This window comes from Stegodyphus dumicola, chromosome 4 (assembly GCF_044657685.1).
Source record: "Stegodyphus dumicola isolate Sdum_Otavi_A_Nest chromosome 4, ASM4465768v1".
NCBI classification, from domain to species: domain Eukaryota; kingdom Metazoa; phylum Arthropoda; class Arachnida; order Araneae; family Eresidae; genus Stegodyphus; species Stegodyphus dumicola.
In genome coordinates this window covers 42800279-42823613 of record NC_140771.1, presented here as the reverse complement: position 1 = coordinate 42823613, position 23335 = coordinate 42800279, and the positions used below count along the sequence as shown (strand labels likewise).

Genomic DNA, 23335 nt, shown 5'->3' with positions numbered 1-23335 from the left:
TGCAGTGGTTTTATTTGCTCGTTGGTTCGTTTCATGCGTGTTTTGAAAATGCCTATGTTGCAATGAGAGACGTGGTGATAAGATTTCAATCGCGTATTTTAGATTGTGCGCAAAGTAAAATTCTAAATCCTACAAGGATTCAATACAAGAAGGTTCTGAACATTTATTTGTGAACCATAGTATCAATTTTGTGGATAGCTCGTCTGGCTATCATATAAATACCATAGAGAGTACGTGGCGGCATGTTAAAGCTACGTTCTGCTGTCCGAAGAAGCATTCATTATGGTAAGTGCATTCTATTTTATGGTTTTTATTTTGTAGAATGTTATGTTCATTATTTTTTTACTATGAATTTCTGTTGTTATTGTTATTTTTTGATTTTTTAAAATGTTATTTTATTTTATTTTGTTGAATTATGCGCAGTGCCTAGATTGTGCAATTCGTAGATGCTTTTTTAAGTTTAAACAGAATGCTGTGTACATGGTATTCTTTGAAATTTATTGTTGTTATGTTAAATTATTAAAGCCAGGTCTGCGTAGATCGTAGATTCCTTCGCTGCCTAGATTGTGCAACTCATAGATGTTCTTTTAAGTTAAAACATATCGCTGTGTACATGGATTCTTGTCAAATATTTCTGGTTAGAAACTTTACGTTTTTGCTACCTAAAATTTTTTTTTTTTTTTTTTAAGCTTAAATTGTGTGCTCAAAACGTGGTTTTTGCATATGCGAAAACCGCGCTTTTTGTAGACATTTCAGGCTTAAAGTTCGAAAAATGTAGACCAAAATATTTAGATAGTACTATGCCACAGTGGAGTTTCTCGCCAAAAATATTTGGCAAGAATTTTGTCTCCAAATGAGGGCGTATATAAGAGTAGTTCCATAAATAGTAGTAATAAATTATAAAAACATATAAATCTATTAAAAATTGAATAACTATAAATTAATTATTAACTACATAATAATTATGCAGTAAAAAAAGACTGCATCAAAACTTATCACGACTCAAAAGGAAAGAGACAAAAAAAGAAATAAGTTAACGAGCCAGCCAGGATTCGAACCTGGAATCTCCTGATCCGTAGTTAGGAGCGTTATCCGTTGCGCCACCGGAAGGGTTAAAGCCTAGCAGAAGAATTTGGTAGCAAACTGCTTCCAAAATTTCTTTCAGTCGCTGTTTTCTCAATACTTAGTCGCTCAACCACTTCATAAAAGTATTTATGAAATGGTTGAACCGTTAATTTAATGTTTCCGTAATTTATTCTTAATGACAAAGATAATTAAACTTTATCACCAAAATGTTGCGTAAAAAATATAACAACTTTCAAATAAATTCATAGTTAGCCAACGGTTCAGAAGCACAGAATTTTTCTAGAGATTCGAGCGGTTTTAAAAATCATTTCTGAACATTTCCGTTTCGCCGGCGCAAATCACTCCAAGCAGACTTACTGGCGACAACATACAGTATACACATAAAAAAAAAATGTTAACAAATGCTATTTCTTAAGAATTTTTTATTTTGAAGGTATAAACATTTTAATATGGTTTATAATTTTGTAAAAAGCCAATAAATAAAGACAATAAATTTGTAAAAAGACATTAATTTAAGAATTTACTATGCTATCATGGTTCAACGTCCTGATTCGCCGGTTCGTATCACGTGACTCCAAGTGATCTCAGCTTACGCTTAATTTCAAGTTAAATCTTAATTTGGAATACAAGTTTAAATGCAAGAATTATTTCAATTTGTACAAATAGCTTGCTCAGAAATTATGTAAAACCGTAGTGCTTTACTTCGCTAGTGCATTCTCATTAGAATTTATGAATTAACCCTTGACTTTGCCTTTTTTATATTTTCGCCTTTGGGTGAGCGGTATGATTGCATCCTAATTGACTTAATTACCGCGAATGGCCTTAGGGCATAAAATTAATTATCTTTGTAAATATTCTATGTAATTGTATGCCAGTATTGAAAGAAACAATCAATCTTGTAAGAAATGGCTGCGATTTTGTAAATGAAGCGTAAATGTTACCAGCAAAGATATTCCGTTTGGCATCAGTTGTACCATCGTTTGGCATCAGTTGTACCATTATTGGCGACTTTATCGTTTGCGCCGGCAAAATGGAAAAGTACCATCATTTCTTTTCCAAATATTATAGCTGGCCATATGGTCATATTATACCCTTCATATAATTAATTTACATTTGGGAGCATCTTGTTATTTATGGAAAATAGATTTAATTCTAAAGAACACGAAGACAGCCAGGTTTGAGGAAAGACTGCTTCTAAAATGATTCAAAAAGCAAGTAACGAAACAAATAACGTAATGTATTAGATAATTTTTCTGGTAACGAAAAACAACCACAGTCTCACACAATTTTGAATTTTAAAGCAATTTAGGAAAAAATAATTCATCAAATATTTTCTTCGAAGTTGTAATAAATTGTGGTTATCTCTAAATCTGGGCAAGACACTCAAGTAAGGATACCTCAGGAGCAGTTGACAGAGGTGCACCTGTTGTTGCTCGTAGAATCTGAGCACCCGCGATGACAATGCGAATTACTAGCTCGATAAATTAAGGCTAAAATATGGAATTCGATGGTTTTGTTTAAGCGAGAGTTTTCGGAACTAAAGATTTTATGTTTTGTTACGTGCGTAGGTATTCGTAATGGATTTAATGCACACAGAACCAATTATAGCTTGATGAAATTTATTTTTCCAAAAGTACTTTACAGTTCTGGAACTTTTTCACACAAAAGTACTCGTACAGCTCTTCTTAGAATGAAAGAGTACAATCAGTAGTTACCACGTTAAACTACTAAGAACTTTGAACAAAAGGCAATGCAAAAATCCTAAAATGCATACGCTCGCATAATGACCCCTCAATACTCTCAGTATTATTATCAGGACTTGTGTTCCTCTTGACTTGCTTTGGAAACATGAATTATCCTGACTCGGAACAGGGAGCTTACTCAAGCTATGTGCAATAAATTGCGAAGTAGACAATACACACAGGAAGGGTATACGAAACCCTTTATTTTTCTATCTTTACAGAGATTTCCGGAACTTCGGAATACAGAGACCAACCACTTGTGGTCTGAACGTAAGAATATAAAACTACTAACTAAAACTCTAATTAAAACTAACTTTGGATTAATATACAAGTGCCTAGCTTTAAGATTGGCCGTTATTTAACAAAGTCTGTATGTAGTACAGAGAGCTGCTAAAACTACGATACGTTTGAAATTATCAAGAGGACTTAAACCTCTGGCCTTGAAGGCAACCAGCAACCGAGTAAAACTACTATGGTAAGCGGCTTGCTTCCAATAACTCCTTCCTCTCTCTTGCTTGGCAAAAAGCCACAACTTAAGTACTTGGCGTTAGCAAGACAAATTTGCATAAATAAGTTAAAGCTTTTAATTCTGGCCGGAAGTAGAAAATAAGAAGTGATAGTAAAGATTTAAAATAAAATAAACGTTAGTAAAACTTAGGATCCTTACACTATAAGCAAAGAAGGTGAAGGGTATTGTTGTTTACTCCGATGTTGTTACTCCGATACCCTATACATTGTTTGCTCCGATGTTGTTTAGTTGTTCACAAGTTTTCTGGCTTTAGAACGCATGCGTAAACGAATTTCAAGATATAGCTTCCCGCCTGTAAAGTTTGTCAAAGTCTTGCGCATTGTAGACTCAATTTTTCTCCATGGGCGTTGCTCTTGTGCCGTTGAAGTTTAACTCCTTCTCTCTATATACTATGCTTTGACTATAAGCCAAACTCAGAACTTAATACTGAACCCAAACTGATGCTCTCTCCGGTCAAATATAGTTTTTCCCCGATCGCCGAGAATTTCCGGTACCTTCGATTTCTCGAAATTGCTGGAAGGCATGCACAGTTACAATTACATAGAGTCAGAAACAGTTACAGTTACGTAGGGATCGAAACAGTTATAGGTACTCAGGAATCGGACCAAAATGTCTCCAAGTTTCGTGACTTTAAACGATTTCCGGCCAAAAGGTGACAAAAATTAGTCGAGATATCCATTTATCTCAATATGAAAGAGACTTACCCCTGTAATCTTGTTGTTCGGATGATGCATCACATCCCGAGGCCTTTCATGTTATATTATACAAGAGCTACTACAATTTATATATAAATGCACCAAAATGATTTGCATGTATACAAAATTCGTAACAGTATCTTCCATCTGAAGAGACAAAATACATATAATAGCCACAAACAGTGACGCTTGCTCTTTAATTCGAATTTTAACTTAACGAACCTGAATATTAGCCTTCGATAACTGCCAAGTTAATAGATCGATTATTAGTATTATATTCAGATGACAGATAATAAAACAAAATATATTTTATAAATTTTATTTAACCCTACATGTATACAGTGCAATATTCCTGCAGTAAAAGAATAATTTTTATAGTTGATATAAATTTAAATATTTTGTTTCCGTTAATTTATTATTCTTATTTGTTTGTGAATTTTATCTTAAAGGCTTAAGTAGCAGTTTAGATTGGCTTTTTCTAATATATTAACGTTCTATGAACAAGTTGTTCCAATTTTATTTCTGCGTGTCCTGTTTTTTCCATGAATATATTGTTGATTCTCTTATTTATAAGAGCCGTAAGCACAGGATATGTTTGACAAGCAAAATTTTAAATCCATTAGTTATTTGCAAGATAAGATTAATTTTCGACTTTTCAGTACTTGAATGTTAACATCTCTTGAAAACTAATTTTCAATCTTTTCTATACATCACTCTTAAAGGATATGTTAAATTGGTATCGAATTGCTTATCATAATAATTTGATATTTGAAGGCGAATAAGTCTTGATTTCAGTTGATATAATTTGCCTTAAATTTGATTTCTGAATTAGGTTAAAGACTGTTTATGCGTTATTCAAAGCCCATTCTTTGTCATATCCTCTAAAATTGTGTCTCATCAGTCCTCATTATTTTATTTACTTGATTATGGCTATAGCTATCTGTACTATAAAAGGTATTATAAATGACCAGATATATTATTTGGAAAAGAAAATATTTTTAAAGTCTCTCGAATCTTTAGAAAACTTCTGTGCTACTAAACAGTTGACTAACTATGAATTTATTTGAAAGATGTTATTTTTTTACGCAACGTTTTGGTAATAAAGTTTAATTATCTTTCTCATTAAAGTACGTTTAGGAGCTAGTTGAACGAACAAGTGTTAAGAAAATAGACAGACACAGTCTCAAATTCTTCTGCCAAATTCTTCTTCCTAAATTTAACTGTCTCTAGCGTGGGCCAGTGGCGCAACGGATAACGCACCTGACTACGGATCAGGAGATTCCAGGTTCGAATCCTGGCTGGCTCGTTAGCTTATTATTATTACTATTATTTTTGTCTCTTTCTTTTTGAGTCGTGATAAGTTTTGATGAAATCTTTTTTTATTGCATAATTATTATGTGGTTAGTGATTAATTTATAGTGATTAAATTTTAATAATTTTATATGTTTTTATAACTTTCTTATTGATATTATATCTTTCTAAGTATCTTCATGTCTCCCTAATAACTATATATGTAATTTTCGTGCCTGAATTCACGATTTTTATGAACTGATTAGACATTCAAGAAATTTCATGAATTGCGTGAACACTTTATGTATATCAAATGGCTAATAGTACACTACAGTTATTTGCCTAAGGCAAGTGGCGTTTTTGTGGATGACTTAAGAAAAACTGGCTCGCATTCACGTAGTACATAGAGGAAATGAGGAAAACGCCCATGCAACCAGCCTGTTTACCGGATTTCAACGTTGGTCGAACTACCGGTGTTTAGCGGTTAAGCTTATTTGCATTAGGGCCGAAGCACACGACAGCCATAAGTGACGGGATGGATGTTTACATGGAAAAAGTTTTAACGGAGATTGGGTTGTGGTCACATTAAACGGGGGGGGGCATGAAAAATCCCAGAATCAATATTCAGCTATCTTACCACTCGGCTGTTGGTGGGCTTCAGTCTTCAAGAACTAGGGATAGAATCTTTGTGTTCTGATCTCAGTTCTTGAGCGTTGAGCATCCCCCCCTCCCCAAGCTGTGAATTCGTGCTTTAAAAGATATAAAAAATAATCGAAAGAATGAAATTATCGTAATAATGGTTAATCAGAAAATCGTAGTGCTAATTCATCCAGACTTCATGTAAAGTAAAATTAGGCTTGCCGTTAATTTATTTTTGATTTTTTCCCTTGATTTAATAACATGAAATGATATGCATAGTTTATATGATGCACAGTGCATTCATGGTTTTAAGAAGTTATGAAACAATTTTAGTCAATGTGTAAGATATATAGACTGTTAAATTTTAGCAAATATATGTAATCTATAAATGTTAATTGAATAGTACTTACTTAATGAAGAATTGAAAAAAGGAGTTGGTTACATGCCGCATAATCGAAAAGCATTTACGCACGACTAAGTGGTATATTGCTTAAAAAAATCCTTTTTTTCTAAATAGGTAACTGCTCTTTTATTTAAATAATGCTCATTTTTCTAAATAGATTAGTAACATTATATTATTTTTCTTCTCTACTAAAATTTTTTATTTATAATCTATTTGCAAAAGTTATTTTTCCTTTCATTTTGATGCAGGCAGATGAAAACTAATTTCATTGCTTAATTTTATCAGACAAACGGTACTGCATTTTGATTTTCAGAAGCAAAATAATTTTACTTTTCATGATGGAATAAATAATGCTTGTTAAAGTAAAATATGCATTTGCCCGATCAAAAGGGAGATAAAGAGAGTGGGAATATAATATTCCGAATTTTTTTAATAACAGCATGAGTTGTGGTCCCTATTAATCAAAATATTGGGAGTCATGCTATATCTTTCTTAGCGATAAGCTTGCAGTTAGCAGAAAACTGTTTTAATATGAAGAACGTTTTGGATCAACAATTAAAAAAACACTATAATTGTCTCTAATTATTTATAATATCTTTGCATAGTAGGATAGACATATATTGCCTTTTGAAATGCTTCCCTTTCCTTCAAAACTTCTCCGATCTTCTTCTATTTTATTCTAACTAAAAATGAAGAGACTAATAAGGTGTTGTCTTCATCAATAATTATAATATCAAAGTCCAGAGATTAATATGTTTCACTCCATAAAAAGAACATAGCAGTGATATTAGATTTTTAACATCTGAGGCAAATCTAAAAGTTATGCACTCCAAATATTTCTTTTTATCACTCCAAACATTTCCTTTTATCAATTTCCCAATGGTAGTTAGTTTGAGGTATATTAATTTTACGCGTCTTTTCTTCACTTGCGAGGCAAGTGCTCTCTTATACCACTTTCATCGTAGCTATGAACAACAGCATTAGCCATGCAACAGCCATTAATAGCAGTAATAATAAACATGTTAATATTTAATCCTAAGTTTTCATCTCAGATGCCTCTTTGCAAGCTATTTTGTAAAAGCATTCTTTCACTTTCATGTGCAATGAAAAATTCAATCGCAGTTTTAGTGCGTGACTGACTACGTTCCACTCAGATAATCATTAGAGACAGTCTAATTATGACGTACCACTGTCGCGACAGCGGTTGAGAATACCGCAATTTAAAACAAATTTTAAGGAATAAGCAGTCGACCCACACCATTCCAGGCAGGGTTTTAATTCGGGGAAGACGTGCATCAGTTGGCAATGCAATCGGATTCGCGCCCACGTTTTCGCGAACTGCCATAGAAACAGCCATCCGTCGGGGTTTTGACGGTGGTCGTTGCGAAACCGGCCTTTACCGGCTTTTACCTGCATATCCGCAAACAAAGTCATTTCGCGTTCGCAGCAGGGAAGCAGTCGCCAAGGGCCCTTAATGAGCTGTCAAAACAACGCGCGAGAGAGCGTCTCAAAGGTCACAGCTCTTTGATATGCCTAAATATGGCTGTGGTTTGTGAATTATATAAGAGAAAACGGCGTTCCCGCATCCCAAAGAAGTGTTCTGCGTCGAATTTTCCTTGCTAGGCGCCGCTAATCTTAATGGTTACAGATGAACTTCAAGACGACTGTCGGGCCAAAGATGATGCCAGATTAGATGGTTAGAAAACTGAAACTTCACGAGTAAGCTTACTCGTTTAAAATTTTGATTAGTATACAGTATTTAAATTCTGTATAAATAAATTATCTAAATGATTTATGTAACTCATACATTCTGAGCGTGAAAACAGATGAATCGAGAAAGCACTATAATTTCCACAGATATCGATATTTAGTTTTGAGAATTCTGAGATTTCACACTGTTTTTCGAAAAATATAAGGAATGGTACAATTAAAGAGAATATCTTAGTCGTTGTATTATATGCAACTCGAAGTAAGTCGGTTTCATTATAAGAAAAAAATCTGATGTGTACACCACATGACTTCCTTGTACGGAATATTAAATTATACGCATTTTTTCTTGCATTTCATTTAAACTTATTGGATTGAATTAAATCTACTTCGCCAACAGCGCATAAACCACAATAGAATAAATTCATTCTTTAAAATTCGGGGCCCACCAGCGGCCGAGCGGTAAAGTCGCTGAAAACTGGTAGTTCGGTCCGAGGTTCGAATCCCGCGAACGGGCTGGCTGCATGGGTGTTTTCGTGGTTTTCCACATGTGTAACGTGTATACGAGCCAGTTTCCCTTAGAAAGTCCTCCGCGAAGAAGGCATCCCTCTCTTAGGCAGATAGCCCTCGAGGCTTTGCCGTAATTAAATAACCTAACCTAACCTAACATTCTTTAAAATTCACTCTGGTATTTGTTTACTATAGCGACACTCTGGCGCTAGATTCACTTAACAGTATTAATAATTATATAACAGTTAACTTATATAATAATTATATAACGGAAACTAGGTTAACTGTTATATAATTCAATAATTACATAACAGTTAACTTATATATCTCGTTCATATTATAACTCATAATGCACAAAATTTATATCATTTAAAGAATAGAATTATCTAATCGTTGCCACATGTTCTATTCAAATACTATAATAAAGCTAGAATGATGTATAAAAGAAATTAAGCAAACAAAACAAAAAAAGAAACAGTTTTTCACAGACGATTGAGTAATTCTCATTTAATTAATTCAGTTCTCCTTTCGCAAGAAGGCAAAAATACATAAAAACTCAAAATATCTATATTAAAAATTACGAAGTAAATCTTAAACGCTTATTTCCTCGAAAAAATTCCAGAAAGCATTAAGCATGATTTAATTGGCAATAATAAATGAATGCGTTCGTTATCTTTGTTGTTGAGAAGCTAAGTTTCTCTAGATTGGCAACAAATCCACTAGTCTCCTGTTTCAAATGCAAACATCAATGGCCGCCATAAAAAAAAAAAAGGCTTAGCGGCACTTAGACAACTTTAAAATTGTTAATAATTCTAAACATATTGCATACAGATTTACTAAAGGCATAAAAACCTTAACCGAAAGATAAAAACAAATCATTTTTAAAGCAAAAAATGTACAATTTTACAAACATCTAAGAGTAAAGAAACTGAGATTACTGAGCCGGGTAACAGAGTGGATATATATATATAAATATATTTATATACGTTTGGTGCGGCCGATTGCAACCAAAATACGAGGTGCACATCTACATGTTATAGCAGTCCTATAGCGCACAGGCTTACAGTTGTAAACACACTGGATTCCCTCCTACCTTTAGAACATCTAGAGCAGTAGGTTGGCCAGATGTAACTTTAGCATCCTCCCCAATTGTACAGTATATGAACAACTGGGTTGTTTCTGACCTCCCTTCTTTTAGTGACCATCAGGTAATCCAGTATGAACTGGTAAATTCAGTGTCTTTCGAAACAAAACAAAGATTTAAGACTTGCTTTGGGGGACACAAGAAATTTCTAGAAAAGCTCAGGCCGTATGTCGTAATTAACCAAGAAAATTTAAATAATTGTACCACACCAGTCCAACTAGATGAGGCGTATGATACTCTAGTAAAGAATATCACTCAGGCAGCAAGTGCTTCCTACAAAAGGAAAGCCATTCAAGTTGACAAACCATTGTCCTGGTGGAATCCCAGTCTCACAGCTCATAGAAGCAAAGTACGGGCCTTGAGGAGGCTGGCACAGGCAGAACAAGAAGAAGAAGTAAGATCCGTAAAAATGTTAAAGTGCAGGAAAGAACGTGCTCTCTACAAAAAGCGCATACAGAAAGCGAAAACTGAATCTTGGAAAAAACATTGTTGCAATCTAAAAGAGACTTATGGCCCAGTGCAAAAAATCGCAACAGATAGAGTCTTTCGCCCAACTCAGCTGGTCGCAAAACTGGCACCAAGTGCCTCTAGCATATCAGATGTCCTCCTGTCAGTGTTCACCACTATCTTTCCCAAGGATGATGTAAGGGATGACTTTGATGAGCATGGGCAAACAAGATATAACTTTCGAAACTTTCTTTGGACCAGCAAAAAGCATGACCATCAGCTCCCTTCCATTCAGGAAATTACTAGAATAGTCAAAGGCCTCGTAAACAAGAAAGCTCCGGGACCGGATGGCATCGATAATATTATGATCAAATATATTCATCATGAGTTCCCTCAACTTTTTCTTTCGTTATGTAGGGCTTGTTGGAAAATAGGACACTTTCCTAGGGCCATGAAGTGGGCAGAAGTAGCATTGTTCCACAAGCAAGGTAAAGATCCATCGGATCCGGGAGCATATAGACCAGTTAGTCTTCTCCCTTCCATTAGCAAGGTACTAGAGAAGGTCATCTTAGCGCGGCTCAACTACTTTCTTAAGATTAAAAATTACATCAACAAAAATCAGTTTGGTTTCTGTGAGGGGAAGTCTACGGAGGGGGCACTTAAGAACCTTCTGGAGAATATCGAAGCCAGCAGGAACAATGACAGATACACAATAGTAGTGGGAATAAATATCAAAGGGGCATTCGATTCGTTATGGTGGCCAGACGTAATTAAATGCCTGGATAATGCACAAATCCCTTTTGAAATTATCAAGCTCTTGCGAAGTTATCTGCAAGATAGAGGAGTACAGGTTACTACGAATAAAGGGGTTATCAATTACCAACTGCAAAGAGGATGCCCCCAAGGTTCCTGCTTGGGACCCACGTTATGGAATTTGGTGGCTAACACAGCCTTTACTCTGTTTGATAATAATCCAAATGTGAATATACAAGCCTTCGCAGATGATTTTCTTCTAGTCATTACTAGCAGGAAAGACGTGGTACAAAAGGCGCAAAAGGCAGTCGACGACTTTGCAGCCTGGGCCAAGAGTCACAAACTGATCATCTCTGCAACGAAGACCCAATTGCTCTACATAGGTAGGAAAGGTATTCCTAAAAGAAACCCGTCCATTAAAATGAACGGTATACCGATCAAATGCGTGCCCAATCTGAAGTACTTGGGACTGACTTTTAATAATAAATTATCTTGGGTTCCACACCTGAAGGAGGTGAAACAGAAAATAAACAGCCTCACAAATAACATGCTCAAAACAGCAAGAATACAGTGGGGAACGCCAGCCAATATTCTGAGAAGTTGGTATCGTACTATATCCGAGAGGATTATCTTGTATGGTGCAGCAATTTGGGGGGAAAATATTTCCTCACATATGAGTAAACTATTGCTCACAATACAAAGAATGCAATTGTTACTGATATGCAGAGGATACAGAACCACTTCTACAGCAGCACTTCAAGTGCTTGCTGGTATACCACCATTAGACTTACAAGCAGAACGGGAATCCCTATTGGCAAGAGTGTTGAGATTGGATGAGAATGCAACATTATAGAATCAGAACTATTATCACACAGACTATGAAAAGCACAAACCAGTTCTTTTAGGGCACCCCGCAGACATAGACTTGTCCGATAGCATCCAACTTGTGTACGCATCTTCAAAAAAGAACAGCTTCAGCCTCTACACGGATGGATCCAAAACAGAGCGAGGCGCCGGTAGTGCATTTTGCGCTTTACAAGGGGAGACTATTATTAAAACATGGAAAAGAAGACTAGATATTAGAAATACAGTCTTTCAGACAGAGGTTGCAGCACTAAAAGCAGCAATTAAATTTGCAGTTTATTCACTTAGAATCAGAGCAACAATCTTCAGTGACTCGGCCTCTAGCCTGGCAGCGATTAGAGGAAATAAAAGCAGGAGCTCTTATGTACAAGAGCTCAAAAAAATTCTTTTGCATTGCCCTCCCTCCTTACGTCCACACTTGGTCTGGGTCCCAGCTCATGTGGGCATCACAGGCAATGAAAAGGCAGATGAGCTTGCCAAATCGGCAGCAAATGATAAAAGCCTTAGAGAATATCCTGTGAAACTCCCAACCTCTTATCTCAAGAGAAGTACTCTTGAAAATTTGTTATGCCACTGGCAGGAAAGGTGGGACTCAGCACCCACGGGTAGAAGGACCTACTCTTTTTTTCCAAAAGTGGGAACTGTAGCAAAAGTCACGAACGGTGCACAGACCCACTTTTTTTCTGGACATGGACCATTCCCTACCTATTTAAAGAGGTTCCACTTAAGCGGAACAGAATTCTGTGAATGTGGAGAGGTAGGTGATCCAGATCACTATCTCTTCCATTGTGCATCCACCAAACCTTATCACCTGAGGAGACCAATTGATTTGTTTTGGCCACAATGGGCAGAAACAATCTGCAAGAATAGTATTGCTAAACGCAAATTGAATGAGGTATTAAAGTACTGTGCACAGAGTCATGCAGGCATAAACAGAGCGAACACTTCAGAATAATTGACAATTACTGCACACATCTGTACCTTGTACGCTCACAATTAAAGGATCATCTTAGGGTAAAGACTTCCTTGTGAATGACATAACATTAGCTTTATTACCATTGCAGAACCTTGAACTGTTCAATGTTTGTGTGATTTAACCACATTGGTGCATAGATTCTTAATTTTTCATTGTACACATCTTTGTGACTTTTAGATTACCCTACAATTAATAAGTCTCATAACTGAAAGAATCATTAAAACGTATTGTAAAAATTACTAGTTATATAACTGTATCATTGTTGAATTGCTTCTATTCCATCATTGGCAGAATTATATTTATTTATTTACTCAGCATAGATGGAGGCATAACCTATTGTTACCCCCCCCCAAAAAAAGGGGAAAAAAGTTTTTTTTTTTTTTTTTTTTTTTTTTAAGTTAAAGTACAGAATATAAATTGGATTATGCTTTATGCTTGAAATATCAATGTTTAAATCATGTTGTTGGTAGTTCCACTGTATTTGCTAACTAAGAATGGTTTTGAAAAGTGTATTGTAACCTAACCTTAGCATTTTTCATTTATAGTATTATCTTTGGGTACCTGCATCAATAATGAATAACAGTGTATGGTTTGATTAACATTGTATATTATTTCTTAATTTTGTAATTATATGGCTAACTAGTACAGTGTGAATTGTAATCAAGATATAGAGCTACTGTATTTACAGTAATTGTTCAGTATATCTGTATAAGTAGTAGTATGAGGTTATGCGACTTTAATGCTTATATATTTTGTAAATTTTGTACATATATATAATAGAATCACAATGTATTGTACCCAATGTAAAATGCAATTCTAGCCGAGTTTGTACTTTTGTAGCTTATAGTACTAGAGTGTAAGGTTTTGTAGGCATTGTATGTACTCGAAATTTTGCGATAGAAAAATTATCTAATATTATCGTATTATATTTATAACCAGGTTTACTATGTCTTGCATTTATATATGATATTCTATGTCTTGCATTAATATATTCTTCTATGTCTTGCATTTATATATGATATTGTTACAATGTATAGTACTCAGTGTAAAATGTATTGTGGTCCAGTGTAAAACATTGAAGTAGTATTGTAGTGTAAAGGAAGTATAGCAACATTGCCCATGTTAAAGTAGTGTAGTATAGTTAGCAGCGTAGTAGTTAAAATAGAACCTGAGTTAACAACCAGGCAGTTATAGATACTAAAAACCTATGTAAAATAATGAGTGATTATGAAACCTAAGATTTTGAAATAATAAATGCTGTCGGATCAGCGAGTCATGATTAGACAGCATCTGCCAAGTGGAAACAAATACCGTAAGGCTTACTATAGTTAAGGGCGGCAGTCCACTTGAGCAGCGTTCAGCAGTCCTATATACAAAATTTCAACGTTCTGAGGCTACTCGTTTTTGAGTTATGCGAGATACGTACGTACATACATACGTTCGTACAGACGCCACGAAAAATTCTCTTCAGAATTCATTTTAAAGCAGTTTCATAACTTTTTTGAAGGAAAAAAGTATTTTATTCTGTCCTTACGTACAGATATCACGCAAAAACATCGTTAAATTGCATTCGATAGCGGTCAAAATGGATATTTTCGTTGAAATATGCTGCCTGAAATTTTTCGCGATTACAATACTTCCTTTTTACTTCGTACAAGGAAGTAAAAAGGAAGCAATTTCATTCATTATTTGCCATCATTCATTTAAAAACGGTTAATAACCTTCTTTTAGTAGAGATTAGAAACAGTCACTGTATAAGGTATTTTCTCTCTGCTTCCTGCGTGCCTTCATGGTGTAACGTTAGCACACTCGGCGCATATTCGAGAGGTCCAGGTTCGAGTCCCGACGAGGGCTTGACATTTTTCACCTCTTCTGTTTCAAAAAAAGAACCTAATGACTCTACAAGTCTTCTCGAAATCATTTTGGATTTAGGAAGGAGCATCAGTGCCAGCAAAACATATATCCTTATAATATAATCAATAAGAATATGATGTTCAGAACTGAACGCCAAGAAAAAAATGCGTTCTCTGGCTATAAGAAGGGGCATTATTGTATCTCAGTAAAAAATTATCTGTTACTGTACATACAAAAACTAAGAACCTCATCTTATATCTTATAGAATTCTTGTGTTTTACAGGAGCACATACAATACACATTAATATTTAGTTATCCCAATGAGAGATGCTTCCATATCACGATACCTCAGTATGCGTGTTCCTTTGATGGATATTTATGCATTTTTTAAAAGTACTGATGATTTCTTGAATGAAGTATATAACTCGGGCGTTGTTAATGACATTTATTATATCATCACCATTCTGATTTAAGCAGAGCGAGGCTTATGGCAGCACCTAATAATAATAATAATAACTATATCCTCGTTCTTCTTGGATCAATATACATTTTCAAAACTGCTTTCAAAAGTGAACTTCGTTTCGTTTGCAAGTAATAAATTCCAATTTAATTTAATTTAAACATTTCCCACTTAAATCTCTTTTTCTCACCTTATAGAGTCTCATTCTCTTAGCTAGCATAAACTATCGAGCTCTAAAAGACTGTATGAGAAATTATACCCTGGTCTTAATACAATAGTAGATTCAGAAGAAGGGTATAAAGAACCCTTTATTTAGTCCAATATAATTGCACAGATGGCTCAACTTGGCATAAAGGCCGGACATAAAGCCAACACTTCTGGCTTAACTCAAACAGGTAATGTTGAAATTAAAATAAAATGTAGTTAATTTAGACTAACGGCTCACAGGATAAATTAACGCGCAGGAAAGCTCTGATTCGTAGAGGCCGGCGGAAACAAGCTTAATGGCTAGAAGCATTCAACGCCATAGAATCAAATCGCTAGTAATTCAAAATAACAATGAGGCCTTCAAGAAGGCATAACACGCTCTAAAATTACCTTCCAAAACCTTCGCTTAAATAGCACTTCTTTTTACCTAAATTTGAACACATGTGCGCCAGCTGATTAGTATTCTTGCAGGAAAGCGGGGGGAAAACGAGACTGAAAAGAAAGTTGCTTTAACTAAAAATTAACTATTAGTTAAACTAAATGGATTCCCAAACTTAAACTTTCTTCTTTTGTAGAAGGGTGAAGGGAAGTATACTTTTGTCGCGTTGCAAGGATAGCTGCCCGAAAATGACTCAGTATTATTATGCCTGCATCATTATGAAGGCTAGTTTTTAAATGGAATTGCCAAATCTTTTCTGTAGTGTTGGTTCTTTTTGACTCGAAAAGGACAACTTTTACTACGGGTCCGAGATTTGTATGACAGATTTTGGTCGGTTGAGGAGACTACTGGCATCTTTATGTCAAGATATGCTATATACTATATACGAAGAGTTTAGTTTTGCTTTCATGATTAATTTCTTGGAGATGAAATAAAATCTCTTAACCTTTGTACAATATAAATACAAATTATGCAAAACCCGGTACTTTCAGAATGCAGCTGACCAGCTTTGCACTTACTTGGACTTATGTAATAGCGCTTGCACACTAATGCAAGTGTGTGAGCGCTATTCCCTTGCGCATATGGCAGTATCGGCACCATTATGCAAACTAGCCCTTTAAGTATTTCTTTTAATTTGGTTATTTGCTTTTTATATCTTAAAAAGAGTAATATTCTTATAATAAATCTTTCTGAAGTGCATTATCTCAAAATTAATAAATTTAGTCGTTTTTAATTCATAAAATTATTGTACAATGCTAACGATGATACTTACCTAATGGCACAAGTCAAGATAAAATCTCTTATTCAATTAGAATTAAATCGAAACTCAACGAAACGAATCGTGATAAAGCGATACTATGTTCCTCTAGTGAGAAATTAACTAAGTTCGCCAAATTGCAATTTTTAAATTTTTTGATATGAGATCTATGGTTATTAATTCTGCGGTTGAGAGGGTTTTGAGTTTGACCTATATAAGTAAGGGAACAATCCTTTCATGTAATTTGGTAGATACAATTGTAAGTTTTTTAAAGTGTATGTTGTCGCAGAGCTATAGAAGGAGAAAGCGTGGCATTAAGTTTTCAACATTTACAAAGCATATTGCTTCATTTAATTATTTCTAAATTTGTTAACTGAGCAAGTAATTGAAAGAAAAGAGGGAGCTAACCTGCTTTACAGTGTTTTTTTGAAAGGAAGACTAACCTATCGTAAAACTGGAACTGTAAACAGTATCAGGTAACCAATCAACTTAAGCCAAAAGAATGTAAATTAAAAGTAAAAAATCAAACAACTTTTTGCGCTTAAAGCTGCGAAAAAAGTAAGATAATTAAAGAAAGGAGAACAAACCAAAAAAGACCTTTGTGGTCAAGAACTTTTGCGCATTGAGCTGAAAAAATTAGAAAACAAGGTAAAATGCTTAGTGCTTCCGCTAAATGTTGCTTTGATACTGTGGTTCCGGTGAAAAATTTAACATAAAAAGTGCAATGAAAAGTGTAAACACTAAATAAGCAATAGAATATTTACAAATAAAATTCAGATCTAATTGTAAGCAATATGTTGATCAAAGTAAGGCAAACTTTAAACAATAGAATAAAAGTGTTACATAAGACTTAACCAAAAATACAAAAACAAAAAAGCGGTAAATGGTAAATTAGCCCAATTCGAATCTCATTACTGACTCACAGGGACTTACAGGGAAAATTTATAATGATTTTCGAATCCAGTTAATTCCATATCGTGTTTCGTTGAAACAGACAATTGAAATTGCACACGAAACTCTTTTTGAATATTAACTGAAAAAACTTAACTATAGTCTCAATTCTCTGATTCATTTCCCGATGCGTCCGCTTGAAAATGCAAATGAAAAAACACATTAATGGTGTAAAAAAAAACTCTCTCTCTCTCTCTCTATATATATATATGTAAGAAAAATAAAGAATATGTAGAAGATTAAATTTTATTACAATTGCCCGGAGTTGCAATTACATTCTTAACACCCTAATGTGTTTTTCAGCGGACGCGTCGGGAAAAAAGAACAGAGCAGTAAAGCTCCAAAAAAGATTTATTCGGGACTATTCATGTTTTTTATAAAAAAAATTTTTCGCATCAAACAAGAGCTTCAATGGTCTGTTTCGGCGAAATGCGTAATGGTATTTAGCCTAGTTCGACACTCAGTCATTTTTCCCTTGAAAAGCCTGGCAGAGGGTACGAGTGGGTTAATTTACCATTTTCCGCTTTGTAATTATTGTATTTTTGCAATTTATGTTTTCATGATAATTTTTGCATTTTATGTTTTGGTATATTTTTTTCCGTCAATCTATTTTTTATGTGTATTAACTTTTCACATATCACAACGGTCAGATATTTTTTCGTGCATTCGCATGTCTTCCAACATTAATTTTAACGGTTTTTTTTCGCGTGTTTACAGTTTTTTTTCCAGTTTTTCCAGATAATTTTTTTTAAAGAAATTCTTCTTAGTTCATATTTTAGTAATACAGCGTTGAACTATTTCGTGGAGCTACAGCTCCTGGTAACTTTTTTGCAAGATCGCTGCAATGTTTCTACCTACTATTATTTCGTATCTTTTTGCAGCATTATGCGCAAAAAAATTTTGAGACCAAATAGGTCTTACGTCACATTACTAGTTAGCTTTACAATTTCTATTTCAATTATGCATGTATATAAATATAGTATATAATTTTTTAATGCACTCGTAGTGGCTGTGTGTGAAGGCTTGATGAAGTAGCTAACAAAACTGAATTGAAGAATCACCATCTTTATTTTTACACATCTCAAATCATCTCTTTGGCAGACAAATCACTTTTCAATCATTTGTTGAATACAATAAATTATTATGTACACTTCTTTAAAAGGTACGACGTAAACATCTTAGACAGCATAAGCGGCGCAGAGTTTTTGCATAGCAGAACTCAGGAAGAAAGGAAGGCGTCATTGCCCACGACGCAGTATTTATACTTATATATAATATATACATAATAGAAGGCCCGGCGGTCATACGAAATGACCGCTGTTCTAGATATTATAAATTGTAATTAAAATGATTTGTGCAAAGATGTCTGCTAATTTAAACTAAATTACCCAGGGCAGGGGCGAAGACGCCCCATTGCTTACTGCCCCGCAGGGTTTCCCCCTTCGACTTGCTTAATTGCTTAAAGTAGAGTACAGTGAAGGAAACTGTTGGCGGTATATTTCTTAAGAGCCCACCGCTAGCTCAATCTATAAAAGTGATTTAAATAATGAAATGTTAATTCACATGTCAAAGATCTCTTTGTACACAACATTTCTTGTGTAGATCTTTCCATCATTTTTAAGCTCGCCTTGCTGAGGACCATCCGATATTTTTAATTTTACGTCCGTTCTTTCACGAACTCTTAAACAGGCAACATAAAGTTGATCGTGTCCAAATGCAGGCTCATGTAAAAAAATGCCAACACGCTTAAGCGTTTGGCTCTGAGACTTATTGATGGTCATAGCAAAGGCAAGTTTTACAGGAAATTGTCTACGTCTCAATTGAAGCGGCAACCCTGTGCCGTGGCAACTTCACCCTATTGGCTAGCACAGTTACGCAAGCAACCAATAAACTATCGGTAACAAATAGACTCTTAAGCCGCATATATATATATGGGGTGAAGTAACATTATCTTCTCCAAAACGGCTGGCTCTCGGGCTTAGCGAAGCACACCGTTGGATTCCGCAGGTCCGTGGCACGCCATTTTGACCATTCGCGTCTTCTTGGGACTTTAATTATCCGAGATATTAATTAAAATCTAATTTTTTCCCTACATTTTCCACTTTCTTTCTTGTGTTTTCCCTATTAGAGGGATTTGGCTACGTGCCAAATTCTTTTTTTTTTTTCGAATAACTACGGAATGGCGCCGAGTTGAAATTCGAGACGCGTATCCTCGGATTCCAAAAATTTCTCCGAATCCATCGATACTGTTCTCATTTTCATACGACTTCTCAACCGATTAGAGATATTAATTAAAAACTGATGAAACGTTAATTTCCGCGCTCATTTTTCCGAGTGGCAACAATAAACTATCGGCGACACACATTGACTGATGACTCAAGAAATTGGGATGTCAATAAACGTTACATAAATTGTCAGAAGATATCAGAGGCAGATGATGGAAACTGAATTACTCTGTTATGAATCATTCACTGAACGTGCATTATAAAAAGCTCAATTTCAATATTGTAGCAATGAATATGTAAAAAAAAAAAAAATAGTCATAGGAATTAAATTACAAATATGATAGATATAACGATGTTTTGAAGTAAAACCATAATTGGAAAATTAGCCTTTTTCATTCTCAGAATTATTTCGTTTTCGTCTTTTTGTTTTATGTTAAAAAGTGTGGATTGGATTTGCGTATTACTTTCTAGTAAAGCGCTTTAAGGATATCTGCCTAAAAGGAAGGATGCCTTAATAGAGGTCATTCTAAGAAAAAGTGGCTCGTATTCATGTTACATATAAAAAAAAAAAAAATTGCGGAATATTCAGCCCATTCGCTAGAATTTAAGAATGAAATTCTCAATATTCCCAATTGTTTTTCACATGTAAATAGCCTTTATAAAAAGAATTATTTGTTATCTTTAAGAAAAAAGGCATAATTTGCAACATAGCTTTCGGAAGGTAATACAACTGTTATATAATTGAGTTTTATATTGAATCAAAAATTTCATGAATTAAATATTAAATAAGTATAAATTCTAAGAAAGAATTCGGAATTTTTGTGAGTTTTTCTCACAAAAAATCCGAATTATAACTAACAGTTTAGTAACAAATAAATATTTTATGGCGTTTTACTTAAAATGTATTTCACAACGGTAAAATTAAAATTAAAAATTTTTTTTAAAATTTATTTTACTAGAATATTGTTAAATGATGTAATGTATCATGAAATTCTAGTGCCATTCATTATTCAGTTTCGACAGGGGACTAGAACTGAAGGAAATGTGTTTTATTTGATTAAAACTGGAAGCAGAGTTTTCTTGATTAAGCTGAAATTAAAATTTAATTCCCCATCGAATATGGAAAATAGTGTGGATGCAAGACCGCGATAATTTTGGTAAATTATATCCAAATAAATTGTCAGTTCAAGGCATTTTAAGTTTAATTAATTTTTATTTAAAACTGAATATATAGTACCTGACGAATAATAAAGATATAATCGTTTACGTCAAAAGTAAAAAAGTTTGAATGGATTGAGCCAGCCAGTTCCAAGTATCAAGCAATGTCTTATCTGCTGTCTGAACATATAGAGCCCTAAATCCCTAGTGCACGATATTTCGAAAGACAGTAAAAATAATTATCATCATAAGTTTAATTTCAGCTTTGTCTGACAAAACTTCATAACAAAAATGGGTTGGGTTAACTATAAAATGGCATAAACTCAGAATGGGCATAACGGCTTGAACTGATTAGAAGTTGATCGTAGAGTATCCCATTTTGATATAATTGTTTTGGCATTACTTCAGAGAAGATAGTGTTTTGAAAAACAAGGTCGAACTTAGCTTTTTTTTTAACCACCAAATGGCGGTCAGAGCATTTGTTGTTAGCAATAAAATCACTGAATTTTAAGTAAATTGACATGTAGGATTCCCTACTGTGTAATTCTAAGTTACTGTTGGAAGTGAAGAATCTTAAGAACTAATAAGCGAATAATCTCTTGAGTTCGTGTGACAGGCAACAACAAGATAGAAGGGTAAAATAACCCTTTATTATTCCTATTAAAATTTAACAAACTCCATCTTGGAGTTGTACAATAAAGCAGACACTCGGGCTTAAGACACTAAGAATTAAACTTAACTAATCTTAACTAAAGAGATATAGCCGAAGCTATCAAGATTCTAACAGAGTTGGCCCCTTAACGCTAATTGACTGCGAAACTATCAATGGCCTAAAGTACTTCCAACGCTTCCTTTCCTTTGGTATTTTTCACATCCCATATGAATTTAGTTAATCTACATAAAGGATATTGAGCAATGAAATTTCAGCGAAGCGATGAACACGTTCTTGAGCTCTGGGTTCACCAGTCAAACCTATTTGACAAATGAGACTAAAGAGACATGGCTATTCTCTCAAAGGACTGTACCGTTTCGGGATAACATTACTGTCAAATAAATAAAATATAATAAATAGTTTTCTTTGCTATCAGATTTCGAAATTTGGTTCGAAAATTTTATATGAAACTCTATAAAACTTTGAATTTATTTTGATTTTATATATTTTTTATTTGATATGAAACTCAGTTTTAGGATGTCTATATTATTTTACGTATACATGCAATTAGAATTACTCCATTATTTTGGGAACATTGCTGTTGTGAATTTCATGTTAATTAACCAGTTTTTATAATTTCAGTATTTACTATAACTTTTCCTTTTCGTATTCTATACCAGAATGAAAACTAGTAGTGAGTATTTAAACCAGATTTTTGGATTTTGAAACAGCAAGTTTTCTGTCATCGTGAGTGCGCTACATGGTTAGTTTCCCTCCAGCTCTAACAGCTGTAATTATTTGGCTTTGCGGTCTCTCGCTGCCGATACTTTGATTTCACGGGATGGCAAAATTATTGAGCCAGCCTTTTAGTTGAGTATTTAATTGTGTAGTTTTTGACTGTTGTTCGGCGTTTAATTTGGACTATTCTATTTATTTACATCACCACGAGTTGCGGTTCACGACAAATAATACTAGTTACATGGTGATTTACTAACAGCTCAGAAATGAGTAATACTATCTTCATTGACTAATAAAGTACCAACATGCAAGTTTCGGACAGATGCACTAAATAGGATGAAACAAAACATTGAGGAGTTTTATATATGTTCTCAGATATAAGGAAATCATTCTGATTCGATTAGTTCGTGTTTCGGCTTCATAAATAATGCCATAAATGTAATAGTGACAGAAGGTTGTTTTCAGCATTGGGAAATTATTTAACATATTTTCTCTACCTACATTATGATGTTTAGTGCCTGGAAATTCCCTCCTAAGTAGTAGTAGTAGTGGAAGGAAAATGAATGATTTTCTTTTTATTATTATATCATCCTTTGAAATAGTACATTATGCTGTACAGCAGACGAATTGCGTTTCTCTATTTCTTACTCGTCTTTCACGGATTAGACTAAAATGTCAGAAACTTTTATTTCCACATATATAAAAATGATAATAAAGGGTGTCACATTACTTTGTTTAGCAATCCTGTATGTAATGTAGTGCAAGACAGACTACGTTTTATTGTTTTATTCAATATTTGTCTTTAGTAACACAAATTATTTTGGACTCTTATTGTGTATAATTTAGCAATCAAATTTAGCCATAGTTATGCATGCTACACGAAAATCGTTTGATTTGACTTTCGATATTATACATAGTATGTCTTGGAGCATATCAGTCGCGGCTACAGCTGTACTACCCCACTCAAGTTATATCAGTTCTTCCTATCTTCATTAATGTGAAAAGTCTATCTTCTCTGTCAGCGATAGAGACCATATGGTCTGTCAACGAGAAAGAGAAAGATAATTGAAACATAATAGTCTTTTCAAATCTTATAAAACATATGCTTT

At 34.3% G+C, this 23335-nt stretch overlaps 1 long non-coding RNA gene and 1 other non-coding gene across 2 annotated transcripts in view; one reads left to right on the top strand and one right to left on the bottom strand.

The window, feature by feature from the left end:
• The window catches only part of LOC146997528 (uncharacterized), an 83763-nt gene that overhangs the window by 33494 nt on the left and 26934 nt on the right, over window positions 1-23335 (bottom strand). The window lies entirely within an intron of this gene.
• Window positions 5286-5358, top strand: TRNAR-ACG (transfer RNA arginine (anticodon ACG)). Its single transcript has one exon. It is a non-coding gene; the product is annotated as a tRNA-Arg (tRNA).